The sequence below is a fragment of the Drosophila grimshawi genome, unplaced genomic scaffold, assembly GCF_018153295.1.
Source record: "Drosophila grimshawi isolate 15287-2541.00 unplaced genomic scaffold, ASM1815329v1 contig_848, whole genome shotgun sequence".
NCBI lineage: Eukaryota > Metazoa > Arthropoda > Insecta > Diptera > Drosophilidae > Drosophila > Drosophila grimshawi.
Window position 1 is genome coordinate 16,104,748 of NW_025063692.1, and position 16,838 is coordinate 16,121,585.

Here is a 16,838-nt window from a genome sequence, read left to right on the forward strand (position 1 = left end):
TTAACAAGTAAAATACTCACAAACACCTTCACTTGGTACAGTTACAATAAATATTCCCCAACAGATTGAGATAAAGCTTAAGTCCTCTAATGAATATACAGAAGTCATATTTTAACAGTCATCCCATTTTAATATTTTAGTAAGAAAAAAAATTAGACTTGTTTCATTTCAGACAAACCAAATTTTAATCTTGTTTTAAAATGTCTGTTTCTAAAACATATATACGAACTCTATTTTTCTGGTAGTCTACAAAATATATTGATCTACGCTTAGCACCGCCTTTAAAATGCAGTTAAAGAGTTGAGGAGCAAGCACATCTGTTCAAACAATTGTTACGATCCTACAGATACAATCTCGTTGGTAAATATTTTTGCAAGTCCACTTGGCTCTCATACATTTATGTTATGTATGGGCAAGTAAATGACAGATTTTGAAAATTCGATAAATTACAGTGACCGTAAAAGTCAAAGAGTGTCCAGCTGCTGGCAGAATCAGCGTTAGTTACGAGTGAAGCAAGTCATAAAACTTTCTCCGATAAACCGATAAGCATCAATGACTACAACTCTGCATTTCGCTCAATGGAACAAATCGAACTTGCCAAATGACAATAAAGATCCGAACAGGTAGCCTCCAACAGTAGCTCATACCCATAGTTTTATGATCGCCATAAAATAAGTCAAAGGTTTCAATTACGCTCGGTCCTGAGACCCTGTCGATAGCATCTACTCGAAACGATCGTCGCGACAGTAGCCGAGCCATAAAACCCATTCGCTTCGTGCTCATAAAATCAATTTTAATGTGCAGATTTTCCAAATCTTGATGACTTTATTAGTTGTCATCCCAAATATAAGAAGAAAGCGTAAAGTCAAATAAGTTACTAAGGATACTATCCGGAATAGTATTTCACCTGTAAAACTTAATTTCTTTGTGCATCATGGAACACAGTAAATAATTTAATTACTTAGATATCTCGCAATGTCATATCTTGATTTATATCAATCATGATTCAAAGAATATTTGCGATGCTGAAGTGGACTAACTGGACTTAAAATGTTTCATTAAAGCTTGATATCATATCAACAATGTAAATCGTACATAAAACTATAAAATGGACTAACGAAACTACAACTGGTCAAATTATGTGTTTGTCATAATTCTGTAAAGTCTGAAGGCTGAAATCTTACAATTTGTGCATATTAAACAACTTAAGATAAGATAAAGAATAAATATTTTGATCAAAAATAGTTTCAAGTAAATTTCGATGATTAAACAAATGAAATCAATTTTATTATCGATGAATATTTCAAGTACATTTCGGTTTAATTCCAAAATTTTGTCTACTTACGGTGGCAGCCAAGTGGGCCTCAATAATGCGTGCCGCCCACATGGCCAGAGAAAGAGCGGGACACAGAGGGAGAATGAGAGAGAGAGAGAGAGAGTGAGAGAGACAGACAACCGCAGAGACAGACAGAGGAGAATTGCAAGGAACGCCCCGCCACAGAGCAAGGCGACAATATTTATAACTCTGTGTGGCGCGTCTCAATTCATTTGGCTCTATATATGATTATGCCCCGGGTACCGGGTACCGGGTGACTGCTCTACCGAGTACTCTGCCTCCAACTGTAGCTCCATCTGCATCTGTATCTTTGGCTGGTGCCTCTGCCTCTGCCTCTGCCACTGCCGCTGACTCTGACTGCTGACTGTGCCTGAGTGTCTGCCACCTACGTAAGCGTATAATTCGTTTAGCGTCAGCGGCAGCAGTCGAAACAACTACAACAACAACAACAACAACACAGAACTTAATCAGTCACTTTAACACCAAGCAGTTGCCACAGTTGCCACTTACAACGCGCTGCAAGGCGATCCGCAAATGTTGCAACGAATGTTGAATGCGTGAGCGTTGGGAAAACTGGCAAACTGGCAAAACTGGAGAGCTGGATAGCTGGGCTACGTTGATCGCCTGGTCTGGTCTGGTCTGGTCTGGTCTGGCCTGGGATATGATAGGATGGGATGGCGCTGCTGCTGTCATGGTCGATATTGCGTTGACACCAAATTTGCATTAAAATGCAATTGCCGCAGTCGCTGGGGGGGATCGTAATGCATCTTTAGTGTCTATTGAGTGGTGCATTAGTCATATGTGAAGGTGGCAGACACAAACGAGAATCAGCACAGCAACAACAACTAAAAACAACAGCAACAACACCAGCAAAGAAAGTTCTGCTATCTGAAGCATGCCAAAGATTACATACTCTTGTCGACCAGAGTCTATTTGATCACATCTAAATCTTTACAAATTTACAAAACTGATCTACTATTTCTATAGTAGATATAGAATGTTGTATATTGATGTTGATATTTTAGGAGCATTTAGAAATGAGTTTGATTAAGATATCTTAAGGATCGGGAAAGTTGTTTATGGCAGTACGAATTGCTAGACTGATTGATTCTATAACAGCTTTGCAAACGGAATTCTAATTCTGATAAGGAATACATGCGTAAAGCTTATTAGATCGTTGATGTGACACAGTTCTAGACAAAATAATAATACCAATGGCAAAGCTACAATGCAAGGGTAGCGCAAAAAAAGGAATACAAGAAGCATATCAATTAAGACGCAAAAAATAGAAACGAAAGCACTCAAAAAGCACTTTGATCTTGCCAACTTTACGATGCCTGGAACATCTTTCGCTTGCCACTTGCATGCATCTCTTCAGACTTATTGCTGCACTTGGATCAGGTCAGACGCACGTCGCGGACATTCCAATTAAAAATAGTTTTGACACGTCGCGAATTTCACGACAATTTCTTGATGCCGCCTGTAGCAATAAATTAATTACAAAATTGCCAACTCTGGCTGCTGCTTCTTTGGCTGTTTCTGTTGCTGCTGCTGTTGCTGCTGTACACTTTATGGCCATGGCTAAAAATCAAATGTGCTGGCATGTGGGCGTGGGCCAAACAGGAGGACGCTCTACAAGCTCTGCAGCTCTTCTTTTCTTTTTCTTTTCTTTTGACATCAACTCCATTGTGTGTGTGTGTGTATGTGTGTGTGTGTGTGTGTGTGTGTGTGTGTGGGCGTCACGTTGACAACAACAACGAAATTGAATTCCATACGAAACGGCACTTGGTGATAGTTCAGCTCAGCTGAGCTCATCGCTGCTCAACAGTCGCCTTTCTCTCTCTTATAATCTTTGGCGCTGGCAAGCTGCTGCTCTTGATCTCAGCGCGCTTGGCTCTTCAGCAGCTGGAAACGCTGAGTGTTTGCTTGCCTGTTGTTTGTAGACAACTCTCCACAGCCCGGCCAGGCTTCCAGCTTTTGATGCAGTCGCTCAGTTCAGGCAGCAGCACACATCATTGAACAGCGGTGGAGCGAAGGGAAAGCGGTGGGTGGGTCATGTGAATTTTAAAAACAAAACAAAAACACACACACACACTCACACACACACACACAGAGAGACTGCTGTCCAAGAGCAAAAACTGAGCATCAAGTTATTTATGCAAGATTCTGCGTATTGTTTCGTTCATGTCAAATTATTGACCCGCTCCAAGCACTTTGAAATGTTTATGCGTTTTCATGACTGAGATGAGCAATTGATAAATCCAGCTCGAAATTATGAATATGCAAACGTGGCAGACAGCCAGACAGAGAGACAAACAGACAGATAGACAGCTAGCAGCCAACAAGAAGCAGTCACAGCCAGCAGCCAACAGACACCGCCTGCTGTTTTTGGGCCGACTCAGTCAGTAGCCGTCTTTAGACTTGGGCCACGTTTACACGTGACCATTAAACTGCTGTCTGACTGCTATTCAGATATCATATTCATTTGGCCACAGAATGGCTTCTGGTTCTCCATCTCCATTTCAAGTGTCTACAAACCAACATTATGTTTCTATTGGCTATGGGCTCGAATCACATTCCTACCAGGACATGTGATTAATGTGAATTAAATATGTATGTACAAATTAAGTAATACAAATAAGATTTGTGCTGACTACTGCCAACAAATTAAGCAACTATGCAGAATTATTATGCTGACATACAAAGGGTTTATATGATATTCATATTGTTTGTATAGATAAATATTTATGATTGAATTGCGATAACATCACCTCAAAATCTATGTCTTCCACATGGGTATTATTGAACTATATATATATGAAATAGATTAATAACTAAATAGTAAGTGATAATGCCGATGATCACCTAAAAATATACCTAAATATGTAAGTAGGTCCAGATCATTTGTTTTTATTTGAGCACAGAATATATTTGTATATTTTGTTGACACTATTTGACTGCTTTTACTGTATGCCGGATTTTGGGTTGCACCGTGTAAACTGGCAATATCATTAACAGAGTGAACACCAAAACTGTATGCAACATGGAGCTGGAACTAGGTGTGTGAAGCACCCAACTGTGCTGATTGTGGCCAGGCCATTTATTTGTTATCAGTTACAAGCGATCAATACAGCAGCAATCAATATGGTCAATAAAGTTCGGCCGCGTCGCTGACTGGCTGCCGGCCAAGCTGCAGGCTCGCTAGGGAGTCACACACCGTCCAAGTCCAAGTCCAAGTCCAAGTCGGAGCTGGAGATGAAGTTGATGTTGGCGCTGGGAGCTGAGAGCTGTTGGAGAGTTGGATGGAACAACAGACGAACAGACGAAGATCGCTGCGTGCCCAGGCGCTGTGGCAGCTTGGTCAGATACAAGGCAACGTGATGTACACAGTTGAAACCCAAGAAGCCCAACTCACAGCTCACAGTTCACAGCTTGCTGTGTGTGTTGCTGACTGCGGTTAGCGGACGATGGTCGTCACTGGGCTCATGTTGTCACTGTTGTTGTCGCTTGATCGCAAATTTGCCATGGCAAGCTTGACAACTTGCAACTGGCGGCAAACGGGGGGACGGGAAGCGGAAGGGGGACGGGCAGCTTCAAGTCCCGGCACCTTAAACTAATGTTACAAACTTTTTGGCATGTAGCCAAAGTACGCGACTCCAAGATCGAGGCCCTGTTTGCGATTCAATTCGCTGCAGCGAGTGGAGTACCCCTTTGGCCCATAGCTCTCGCAATGGCAATGCGATGCGAAGCGACTCCACTTAATTCGACTGGCTGCAGCCAGCCAGCAGAGTCAACAAATTGAAGATCACGGTTTTCATGTACTACATGCAAATTCATTGCTACTGTTGCTCTCTGCCCAGCTCGGACTTGTTGGTCTCTGTTTGGGGCTGCCTGGCTACGGCTACTGTGTATCTCTTTGTATCTCTGTATCCATAACCATAAAGCCAGGCAGCATCAGCCGGAAGAGCGAAACTTAAATAAACAATCCAAACAACTACCTAGCTTCTGCTGCTGCTGCTGCTGCTGGAGACGACAAGCGAAACCAACCAGCGAAAACCCAACGTGAGCAGCCCAACTCAAGTCATTCACAAAAGCAGCAAACTGATACCCTACACATCTATCTGCCGGACATTACGCACCTGTTTATGGGTCAGCAAATATCAACTTGAGTTATATTTATTCTACACACATCTGCGAGGACTCTTATATATTGAAATATTGTCAAACATTATTTCCACATTTTCAATAGAAAACTATCTCAAATTGGCATTTGAAATTAATAAATTAGGAAAAATATTGTACATTTATTCCATAGAAACACAAAAATTATAGGTTATGTAATAGAAAATAAAAAAAAAGCATGAAAACTATATAAAAATATATAATACAAATAATAATTATAACCGAATCAGCTATCGAAATCAATGGACCCCAAAGTCCTGGGCTATATATGCAAAATAGCTGAACTGTTTGATCAGCTTGTCCGACTATCGAATATTCGTCGCCTTTTTAGGTGCCCCGAGCAGCATTTGTCCACTGGCGACAGGAAACCACCGGCTGCCCCCGCCTGCACCGTGATCGCAGCGCACGTGGCTACCCTGGCTGACAGGCAACAAGGCGAACTGACTGGGATTGGAATTGGAATCGGGATTGGGTTTGGGTTTGGGTTTGCAACTGTGCTTGTAAGACGAGGCACGGCCTGACGCTGCAAATAGCATCATGATATACTAATAGGCACTCACACACAACACGACGACAACTTGTATAATTTCTGGCGCCATTCCGTGGACAAATGTATAAGGGTATTTTATTAAACTTGAGTTGCAATAAACAAAAACATGATCAATGCTCGATTTGTTTATTTTATTAGTTCAGCTTAAGGAATGTTCCAGTAGGCAAAACCCATCAACGACGCGTCTCGCATTTCAGCAAGTGATAAACAACAAGAAAGCTCGGCTAGAAGGTACCCCAAATCCAGATAAACAAATCAAAAAAAAAAAACTAAGTTGGCCCGTGGTTTTACTCACACTGAAATCAAGGGCGTAGTCAGTGAGTATCAACTTTTAGGTAAATAAATGTGTAAACCAATTTATATTTTTATTTATGCAGCTGCCCCCTGCCTAAGCCTGGCAACGCCAATAAATCCAATAATATGTTTGAGTTAATGAAGTGAGTGTTTCTTATTCTTATTATAAATAATATATATAAATCGTTTGAATGGATGCATTTCTGTACACAAGTTCACAGAAATTTGCAAGTTTGTTTATAGATGGCTAGATCACCTCGACTTTTGATACTGAAGAAGACATACAGTGTCTCACAGCTCAAAAGACCCAGTGTCTAGCAAAAAATTTAATTGCTTGCCATAAACTAATTATCCAACATTTTTCAAAAATTCCAAATACCGATGGTAGGTACATATATTAAACACCCAAATGACTATATGACCCCCATAAACTGGGGTTTCCCCACCTGCTAGGTCGGGTTATCTAAAAAAGTACCTTAATTTATGGTTACATATTATTTGGAACAATGGCGTTATGGACACCTAGGTGCCATAAAACACGGATTTTTTACGTCAAGTTGATTATTTTCGGAATAAATAGACCAATCCTTCGTAGTCAGTTTAGTTATATCCTGAATCTCGTGTGCCACCACCCAACAAGGACTATGGACAAACGGACTACCATTGAGTAACGGAATCTCATCCTGGAACACTTCAAGATTGGATATTCACATCGCCAAATAGCTAAAATGGTAAATCTAAGCACCACAACTGTATTCAACATCATTCGGCGCTTCGTCGACGAAAATCGGATAGAGGACAAGGGCAGAAATGCACCAAACAAGATTTTCACCGAACAGGAGGAGCGGAGGATCATCAGGAAAATAAGGGAAAATCCCAAGCTATCGGCTCCAAAACTGACTCCACAGGTGGAGGATGAAATGGGGAAAAAGTGCAATGTGGAAACTGTGCGCCGGGTTCTGCGCAAACATGACTTTAATGCCCTTGTACCACGGAAGAAGCCCTTTATAAGCGCACAAAATAAAGGAACTAGGATGACATTCGTCAAAACCCACTTGGACAAGGATTTGGAGTTCTGGAACACATTCATATTTGAAGATGAGCCCAAATTCAACATTTTTGGCTTAGACGGACGGAATTATGTGTGGCGACTGTCCAATACTGAGCTGAGTCCCAAAATCCTAAAGGCAACAGTCAAGCACGACGGAGGAAGTGTCATTGTATGGGCATCTATCTCGGAAGCCGGCGTCGGAAATTTTGTGTTTTTTGAAACAACAATGGACAAGAGTGTGTATTTCAATATATTAAAGGAAAATTTACTCCAAAGTGCCAAGAAGCTAGGAATCCGACGTACTTTCCAGATCTACCACGACAACGACCAGGACAACATCCAAGCATAAGTCCGGATTAGTACAGTCCTGCCATATCTGGAACTGCCCCCACATGATAATTCCACAGGCCCAGTCTCCCAACAGTAAAAGACCCAGTGTCTTTTGAGCTGTGAGACACTGTATATATGAACTTTTTGCACAACATCATCATACACTTTTATTTATATATACCATATATCTTTATCTAAAATATCTTTACACTTACACAATTATGTGCCACAGACGACATTGACTTACCCGTGATCCACGCTACTGCAAACAATTCAAAGTTGAATTCTATTTGCCTTAATCGAATATCACGCACATTAATTTCAAACACTTGCTCGCTGATCAATCAGAACGTGGCAGAGCTGCGGTTGCCAGTGGCGAAATAAGCCAACTTTGATTACGAGCATTGGCGATGAGCTTCGGGGCTGCCAACTTGCTGGTGACAGAAGTATATTTCGCATGCTTGCATTTGCTGAGACAATCGAAATGCAATGAGGCAAAAATAGAAATGAAAACATACATTTGTGCGTATTTTCTAATGTGATAATGACAACAAATTCAAAAATTAAATTATATAAATTTAAACAGAAGAAGTGCAAATTATAAATTTGAGATTAAAGAAAACATCAATAAAGTAAAGAATATATTGAGTCTGGAGAAAAACAGAGAAATATCAAGTTCGAGGGAAAAATGAAAGTAAAAATAGAAAATTGTATTTGTTCACCAGTTCAATACTCGTTTATTAAATCAGTCAAGTATTATTAATGACGTCACCTAAATTGTGCAAGGCGTGTGCGTAATCTTTTTCGCTGATTTGATAATTTCAAATTGTAAACAAATTGGTGCGATTCGTCGAAATAATCCGAGCACTGAGCTGAAGAGTAAGTTTGGATAGTGGCAGAGTCTGTTGCAGTCCCAGTTGTGCACAAATCACTTCATAAACGTATTGATCAATAAGCACACTATATATTCATGATATGGATGAATCGATTGATGGCAAGTCACATGCACAGATGTATGTATGAGTGTCTCTCTCGCAACTGTCAACTGCGAGTGGCTAACAATTTTGCGGCCATTAATTTGTGGCATGTAGGCCATAAATTCCAGTTGCCAGTTACAATAAAGAGCGGCCCGGAAGCGCGGCTCGAGAAATGTGTAACAAAACGAGCAACAAAGGCAAAAACAAACATTTCCTGTGGCTTTTTGGACCGCCTTGCTTCAGGTAGCGCTCTCCTCTTGAGATTAACCTTACAAATTATTTATGTATATGTATTTATTTTTATTTTGTCGTTGTTAGAAAATCAAACAATTAACCTCGAACTTGCGCCTTGTTGTTGCCACCGCTGCTGTTGCGGTTGCTCAGTGCTTACAACATGTTTGAGACATACAAATTTCCAATTAATTTTTGTTTTTGGTCTTCGGTTTTAGTGGCAACGTCTACAAACTTCCACGGAACGCCAACAAGAGCCACCGCGACAGACAGACAGACAGACACACAAAAAAAAAAACAAAATTGTCACAGCCGCCGTTTACAAATAATTTTTGTTTCTTTCTGCTCTTTGGGGTTTTCAATGGAAACGAAACACATAAAACATGGCCAACAAGCCGGCCAAGCGACCGCCACACAAAATATAATAAAAATCCACACACACACACACACTCACACACACACACACATACACGTGCATGAGCTAAATGTTAGCCAGGCCCAGACCCCGAAAACCGATCCATCCCGCCACCCTCGGATCGCTCAGACAACTTCAAACGGGAGCAATTAAAAATTGCTACATTTATTTGTGTTTGTTTTTTATTTGTTCCTTGATTTTGTTTTCCAAAATTTGATGCAACACTTGACTAACCGATGCTCTTACTTTTAGACTGATATGTCGGCTCGAGCCAGAGTTCAAACTGGTCGACAAGTGTAGCTATTCATCATCAAGAGAAGTAAGAGCTGAAACCGGAGTTAAAGCATTCATGTAATACTCAGCTAGAAGTCAGCGTAAGTATTATAAATATTTTTAGAATACTGGCCTTGATCAATCAGTTCAAAGTCAAGACTATTTAAGATCTACAACTGCATTAGAAAATATAGTTTTTAAACTGCTTCCTGGATTGTATAACTCTTAGGACAATTTTTATACGAAAGCCCGACGATTTAATAATTAATACGCTTGCAAATATACCTCAAATGTTCCGTATAAAGGGACATTTGAGCCAAGTTACAACAAAACAGCTTAATGATTGAAATGTCAGCTTAACTATATTTATCGAGTACATATTCGATTAACTCAAAGATGACTTAGTGAATTCGATATACGTTTCTTGATTAAATTCGAATACCCTAAGAAATTATGAGAATTTAAACTCAGCTCATATTTCATATGTTTATAGTTAGATTGCAAGATGAAGAAACCTTTAGTGGCAGCAAACCAAAGTATTCAAGAATTTTCTTCTACACTTATATATATATGAAATTAGAGTCGTCAATAATTATCTCTCTGTCAAATTATTTTTTTTTATGACTTTTCACTAGTTTCTAACAATATTCCCAATGTAAATGATAAATAAAAAAGCAGAAATACTTTTAAAATTAGCAAGTTAACTGATTACTATAAATAGTTAAGAATTAGTTCAAATGAGAAATATTCCGATAGAATTTCAAATTTCAGTTGGCAGAATCAAGTGCGTATATATATATATATATATATATATAATATATGCGTATTGTGTGGATGTGTGGATACAGATTGCCCCAACCAACTCAAGATTTGTCCACATGTGTCCAATTTCCCGCCCTTTGCCCCTTGCCAACTGCTATTGAGCCCTCGCTCGACTCATCAAGCTGGTAATTAAAGTTCATTAGCGACGCTTCAGAGAGCGTCTAATCTTTGCCTGGGACTACATTGTGGAGTTTGGCTGCGGACGGGGGTTGCTTTGGTCAGTCTTTGGTCGCCAGCTTGTTTTTATTGCTAATAAATATTGGCTCATAAATTCATAATTATTAATATTTGTGGTTGGCACGACGCAAAAAAAAAAGAGAAGAAACTTTTCCTAGATTTCCATATTGTGCACTTTAGCTACTAGCTGGCCATCTGCCCGGACTTGGTTTTAACCCTCTAATGCTGTTGATTTAATGGCGTCAGCAATGCTGATGAGTATATTAAATGAAATTCGCAGAAACCATTATCAAAGAGTGTAAATTTCAAAATAATACAAATACATCGAAATTGGTCAGAGTTAAAAATAAATATTAATGCATATATATATTATACTTATTCCAAATAAAAGTTCTGACTTTTTATAGGACTTTGAAAATAAGCGAATAACAGCGAAAGTACACTTTGACCGTCAAAAGACGATCCTGGTCACTAAAGGGTTAAGTTGCTCCTTCCCAAAACCTAAACAGACACACACCACACATGTTTGTCTGTGTGTAATTTAGGCAAATATTTTAATTGTTTTTCGCGTTCTTGGGCACTCGGAATATGCTGACAGTATGTTGAGGGTGTGGCTGCAACCTGCCAAACCAACTGCCAACTCCCAACGCCCACCTGCCACAAACGCCACCTGCTCAGCTACATAAGCAAATCTTTGGCAACCATGATAACATTTTATCGCTTGGAAATTTTGTACATTTTCCAAACTGAGCAACATAGGGATATGAAGCAGAAGCAGAAGCAGCTCGCATGGATCTCGGCTGCTGCTGAGGATGATAAACATGTCGTTGATGATGATGAGTATGCTTGGTAAGTGCAGTGCCGCTGCATTCCTGGGAACAGGCTGCCGGGCTGCCCATGCCGTGGAAATGATGCCCCTTATTAAGGATAACAACCCGCAACAGGACAAGCACAAGTTGTGAAACCCTCGTGAGGCAAGTACTAAAAAAGGACATGTTCCACTTGAAAAATAACAATTTCATTCAATTTTTGATCATTTGCTACCAGAAATGGCAAATCAAAAAGCTATAAAAACCAACAACGACAAAAGCCAAGCTGTCCCACCGTCCAACCGTCCGACCAACAAGGACCTGCCAGTCGACCCAAAATGTTGTTCGTCCTGCCGTATGCCAAGAGCCACTTCTTAAGCGGTTTGGGGGCGCTTTTTCCTTGTTTTTGATACTTTTTTTTTTTTGTATTTTGTTGTTGTTGTTGCAGAGGAAAGGGCCGCTCCTTGGCTTTAAAATTGAAATGACACACGCACCCGCACACCCCCCTTAAGGAAGAAAAAAAAAAACAAGACCGCCCGTCCACTTGCATGTGATTGAGTTCTCGGCCTCGACGGCATTTCCAAATCCTGCACGCAAAATTTATGTTGCATAAAATTTTTCAATGAATTTTATACCAGGAATTTGACTTGGTTTTACATTTGGCTGTCGACTTTGCTACGGCAATGTCTTAAATTTTTAAATGACTTTTGTCTACGCACGTGGCATATGGAGCGTAAACCATTCGCATTCGCATTCACATCCAGATTGAGCTCGAGCTTGAGCCACCCCAGCACCACGTTGTACTGGGCGAAACCAAACCAACCAACCACCAACAGCAGCCGTATCGAAATTTTGGGCTAAGCACAGGTCATTCTCATTCTCCACATGGCGATTTAGGTTTGGCCCCTGGGCTTAGCATCGGTTTCTGTTTCTGTTTCGGTTTCGGTTTCGGTTTCGGTTTGTGCCCCAATGTTGCATGTTGCAATTGATTTGACAGGCGGTTCCACTTGCGGTTGCGTCTCTGCTGATTTAGCGCTCAGTGGCTCATTGTATTTGTCTTTTTCGCTGCTGTCAATACGGAAATTAAACTTCCTTCAAGCATTCTTAATTAACGCCAACACAAAAGATCAAATTCAAGATGCGACTAACGATCCAGCTTATTCTCAGTTAGAAAAAAAAAAACAAATTGGCACTCAACATATTTATCTGAATCATAAAAGTTAAATGTGGCTGCGATGACAATCAGATTATGCTGATATTTCATACGCTGAAAAAAACGCTCTGAATTTGGAAAATCGTCATAGGGTAAATCATCTTATTATTGAGAAAGTATATTTTGACTAGGATTTCTCTTTTCTTCATTTACATTTTACATTTCAGCTAACATTCTGCTAAAATTTAGTAAAATTATGTCTTATTTCTATGGTGTTATTTGAAATGTATACACAGATCCTTAACATTAGTAATCTTGTTGCTGAAACTACTATCAATTGAGCAAATTTCATAACTATTTTCTGAATTTCAGAAAGTATTTTTCCCAAGAAATAACAAAATTTCAGAATTTTAGCATTCAAAAAAAAATGACAATGAAATCGAATACTAAATAAATTAAATGAATGTGACAGAATGTGATGATTCCGCATGGACTTAAATCGAGTAAAAGAATAAGCGCTTTTTACTTGACACCAAAATCGAGGCAGTCCCACGCAGTGACCGTTTCCATTACTGTGCAACATGCAACACGTACATACGCCAAAAAGGAAACCCAACATTGGCAATAATTTTCTTAAATGAATGCTTACAAAATGCGAAGCCTGCAGAACAGGAACAGCAGCGCAGGCAACTGGCCAAGGTAGACAACTTGCAACTGGCGAAATGGACATGAAAATGCAAAATCTAAACACTTGATTGTTGTCAATACGCAACAAGCGATGCTCAGAATCAGAGGCAGACGCAGATGCAGTGGCAGAGGCAGAGGCAGAGGCAGGGGCAGGGCTGGGGCAGAAACGGCGCTAAGACACGACTCGATCTCTGTGACCAGCCATGTCCAGGATGCAGGATGGGGACTTGGGACTTGGGATTGCGTACAATTATTGCATTTTGCTGTTAAACAATGCCAAGTTGTTGCAAGGCAGGTTTGCCCCCTTCCAACCCGTCTGATGGCGGGGGGAGGGGTTGTTGCATGTAACGAATTTGTCGCTGTCTGTCGCTGTTTAGCTGCGGCCAGCGAGGTGTGAACAACGGCTGCTGCTAAATTTAGACGAGGGGCAGGGGCAACAAGACGGCGACGGCGACGGTGACGGCGACGGCAACAAGAACGCAAAAGGTGCATTCGGCTAAATAAATCAAAAATTTGGATGCAATGCGGATGGGACCACCAGCGTCATATACACAGCAACAACACCAACAACAACACAAAAGAGGAAAAAAATAAAACCACAACAGAAAGAAAAAAAAAGAACAGAAACAGAAACAGCAGACAGAAAATGTGGCAAAGGCAAATGTGGAACGGGGGTAACCTGTAACTAGGACGGTGCATGCAACCTGCTGCGCATTTTGACTGCTGTGTTAAACGCCTCGGCTACTAGACCATGCCGGACGCAGGGTTCAAGCCTCGATTTGAACCTCGACTCGAGGTGCATTTATTGTAATTTGATGAGGCCATAAGAGTGCTTGAGCTCGTAACTCATGACGCTGGCTGCTACTTGCAACACGATGTGGCATTGTTGTTGGGCGCGTCTCATCGATATCAAATCGATTTTGCCCTGAGATTTCCAACTAATTTGTAGGGCCAGCATTGTTATAGATGCGCTTAGCAGCAGGTAAAGGATCTCATTAGGCAAGATCAACACACAGAGAAGGCCACAACGAGAGAGAGAGAGAGCGAGAGAGAGAGAGAGAGAGCGAGAGAGAGAGAGAGAGCGAGAGAGGGAGAAAAGTGAAAGTACCGCTCAACACAGTTTAAAGTTGGGTGAAAGAAGAAAAAAAGTAAAGAAAGGCGGCACCCAGAACCCTCAACATTTTAGTAGTTGATGTGGCAGCACTCTTCTTCTTTCCTTTGTTTTTGACTTATTGCCAGCGATTTGTCAGCATTGGACATGGCCAGCAATAGCCCATATATCTATCTATCTATCTATCTATCCATGTGTGTATATTCGAATTCCTTGAAAATAATCATTGGCTCACGGAAAACAATTCTCAATTCTCAGTTCTCAGCTCTTCTAATAACTTAAGGTCGTGAGCATAGCACGGACGTGATACGACCAATCTGCCCACTTTCACACAATCTACTTCTCTATCCCTTTCTCTCACTCTCCCTCTTTCCCTCTCTCTCTCTCTGTCTATATATATATATATTAGCTATAAGCACAATCTATTTTTATATTTTTAGTTCAACAAAGCTTAATCTATCTATTTATTTCTGCTTACTTTAGTTATCTCAAAAGCTCTTGAGACTTGAACTATATCTTATGTAGGAATCCTTTTATCCATTCTGAGCCTTGAAAGAAGTTAAAGGACACAATAACTATAATGTGTTGTAAGTCCTTTGATGTTTATCTTTTAGACAAACAGGAAAATTGTAGCGACTACATATACAAGCAAATGTGCATTGAACCAATTAAATTGTCTTAAGAACTCGTACGATAACCAAAAAACAGTATATAGTATTCTTTACTTAGTAATCATCAAAGTTATTACAATTGTAGTTCTGTCACGTATATAAAGTACAGTCGCCTAATCTCAACTAACATTATGACAAAGAGGCAAATAATTCAAATCAAATAAGAACATTTTTAAATGGCCAGATCTTAAGGGATATTCGTCATAGGTTTACAAGCCATGGCTATAAAGCCATTATCTTTAATCTTAGTTTAGGCTCGACGATTGTTGGTCAATAAAACAACTTACTTAGGCCGTACTGTCAGTTTTCCTGACACTGGGTGGAGGTCAAAGAGATCAGAAGGGCGTCCAGTGCTTTAATAAATTTCGCAATTTTGATTACTCTAGAACGACTTGCTAACTGAGAATAGGGCTTCTTAGGATCCTCCATCTCTTAGTTGTCAGGCAAAAGACGAGGAACTCTTCTTCTTCCTCTTTGCAGCTTCTGGAGGAGACATTGTAGTAGATCTTTGATCTTATATCTAATATGATTACTGTTTAATTACAGATCTTGACGAACTGATACCCTATATTAGCAGAAGCAATAGGGTAGATACCCGTATGTTTTTAATTGAGATCTGTCAAAGATTCTCTCATACTTCCAATGTTGGCGCCAGTTTTTGTTTCTGTTTCTGTTTTTTCTTCGATATTGTGGGTTCGGTCGGATTGGCTGGTTGTGGCTTTCACTGCCGCTTACTCATTTTATTGCCTTGGGCCAAATAAACAAATTACTTGCCGCGCGTTCTGTTTGATTTCTTTTGAGCGGGCCCCGAATATTTACCACAGCCTCAATAAATTCTGCAGCGCTGCATTCAGCGGCGTTCATTGAAATGTTGCGCGCGCCGCTTGTTTAGACAACAATTTTCATTGTTGACTTTACTTGTTATGTTAATGAGAGCCCAACGACCCAGCGACTGAGCGACCCAACGGCTCAGCGACTGAATGGAACGACCATTCAAATGCTCATCTGGATCTCGATCGTTGTCTTTGGGGGTTGCGTTGGGTGGGGGGGCAGGAGGAGCAGGAGGAACTGGAGGAGGATAGAGCAATGTGCCTGACGCGTGGCGTCGCGCCTGTTGACATTCTGTTTGACATTATTGACACACAAGTCAACGCGCAACGAAGAGATAATCAACTAGACACACACACACACATACATACATATATACATATGTATGTATATGCAGACAACAGACTCATAGCAGGCAGCTTTTCATAGGCAGCGACTGCCAATTAGCCCTGAATCTAACAAAAATCTTCAGAACTTTTTCACACGCAAATCAACGATGTCAATTTGTCAATATAACCGACCAAGAGATACCCTGTCCATATTTTCATACTTCATTTAATATCAAAGGAGCCTTTTTACAACTGTTCACACTAGCTGTAAAAAGCGAAACTGATTTTATGAATACTCGACAAATATCTGTCACAATTTTCGCATTGTTTTAAACAAATACAAATACTAAATGCACTCGAGGTGAATTCAAACAAATAGATCTTCAACAGAATTGTGCTATTAAACAATGGAGTAGATCTAATGGAGTTAGATCCGCCTATTACAAATACCCTTCATTTAATGGACATTGGGTATATGTAAATATAAAATATGGATATTCTTGTGAAGTTGCTTTGAGTCGCAGCTTATCTGAAATTTGGCAATCGTAACAGTTTTGACAAAATACACACATAACCAGCAGCAGCAGCAGCACATGCTGGGAGTGAGAGAGA

The 16,838-nt window shown here is 40.3% G+C and overlaps 1 protein-coding gene across 2 annotated transcripts in view; it reads right to left on the reverse strand.

The window, feature by feature from the left end:
• Positions 1-8,114, reverse strand: part of LOC6564930 — a 45,623-nt gene extending 37,509 nt beyond the window's left edge. The window contains exon 1 of one of the 2 annotated variants that reach the window (XM_001991727.3): positions 7,991-8,110. The gene's annotated coding sequence lies outside the window, so the exon portion shown is untranslated. Of the gene's footprint in view, positions 1-7,990 lie in introns of both variants that reach the window. The other variant, XM_032738230.2, reaches the window with a different exon arrangement.
• Between the last annotated feature and the right edge of the window lie 8,724 nt (positions 8,115-16,838).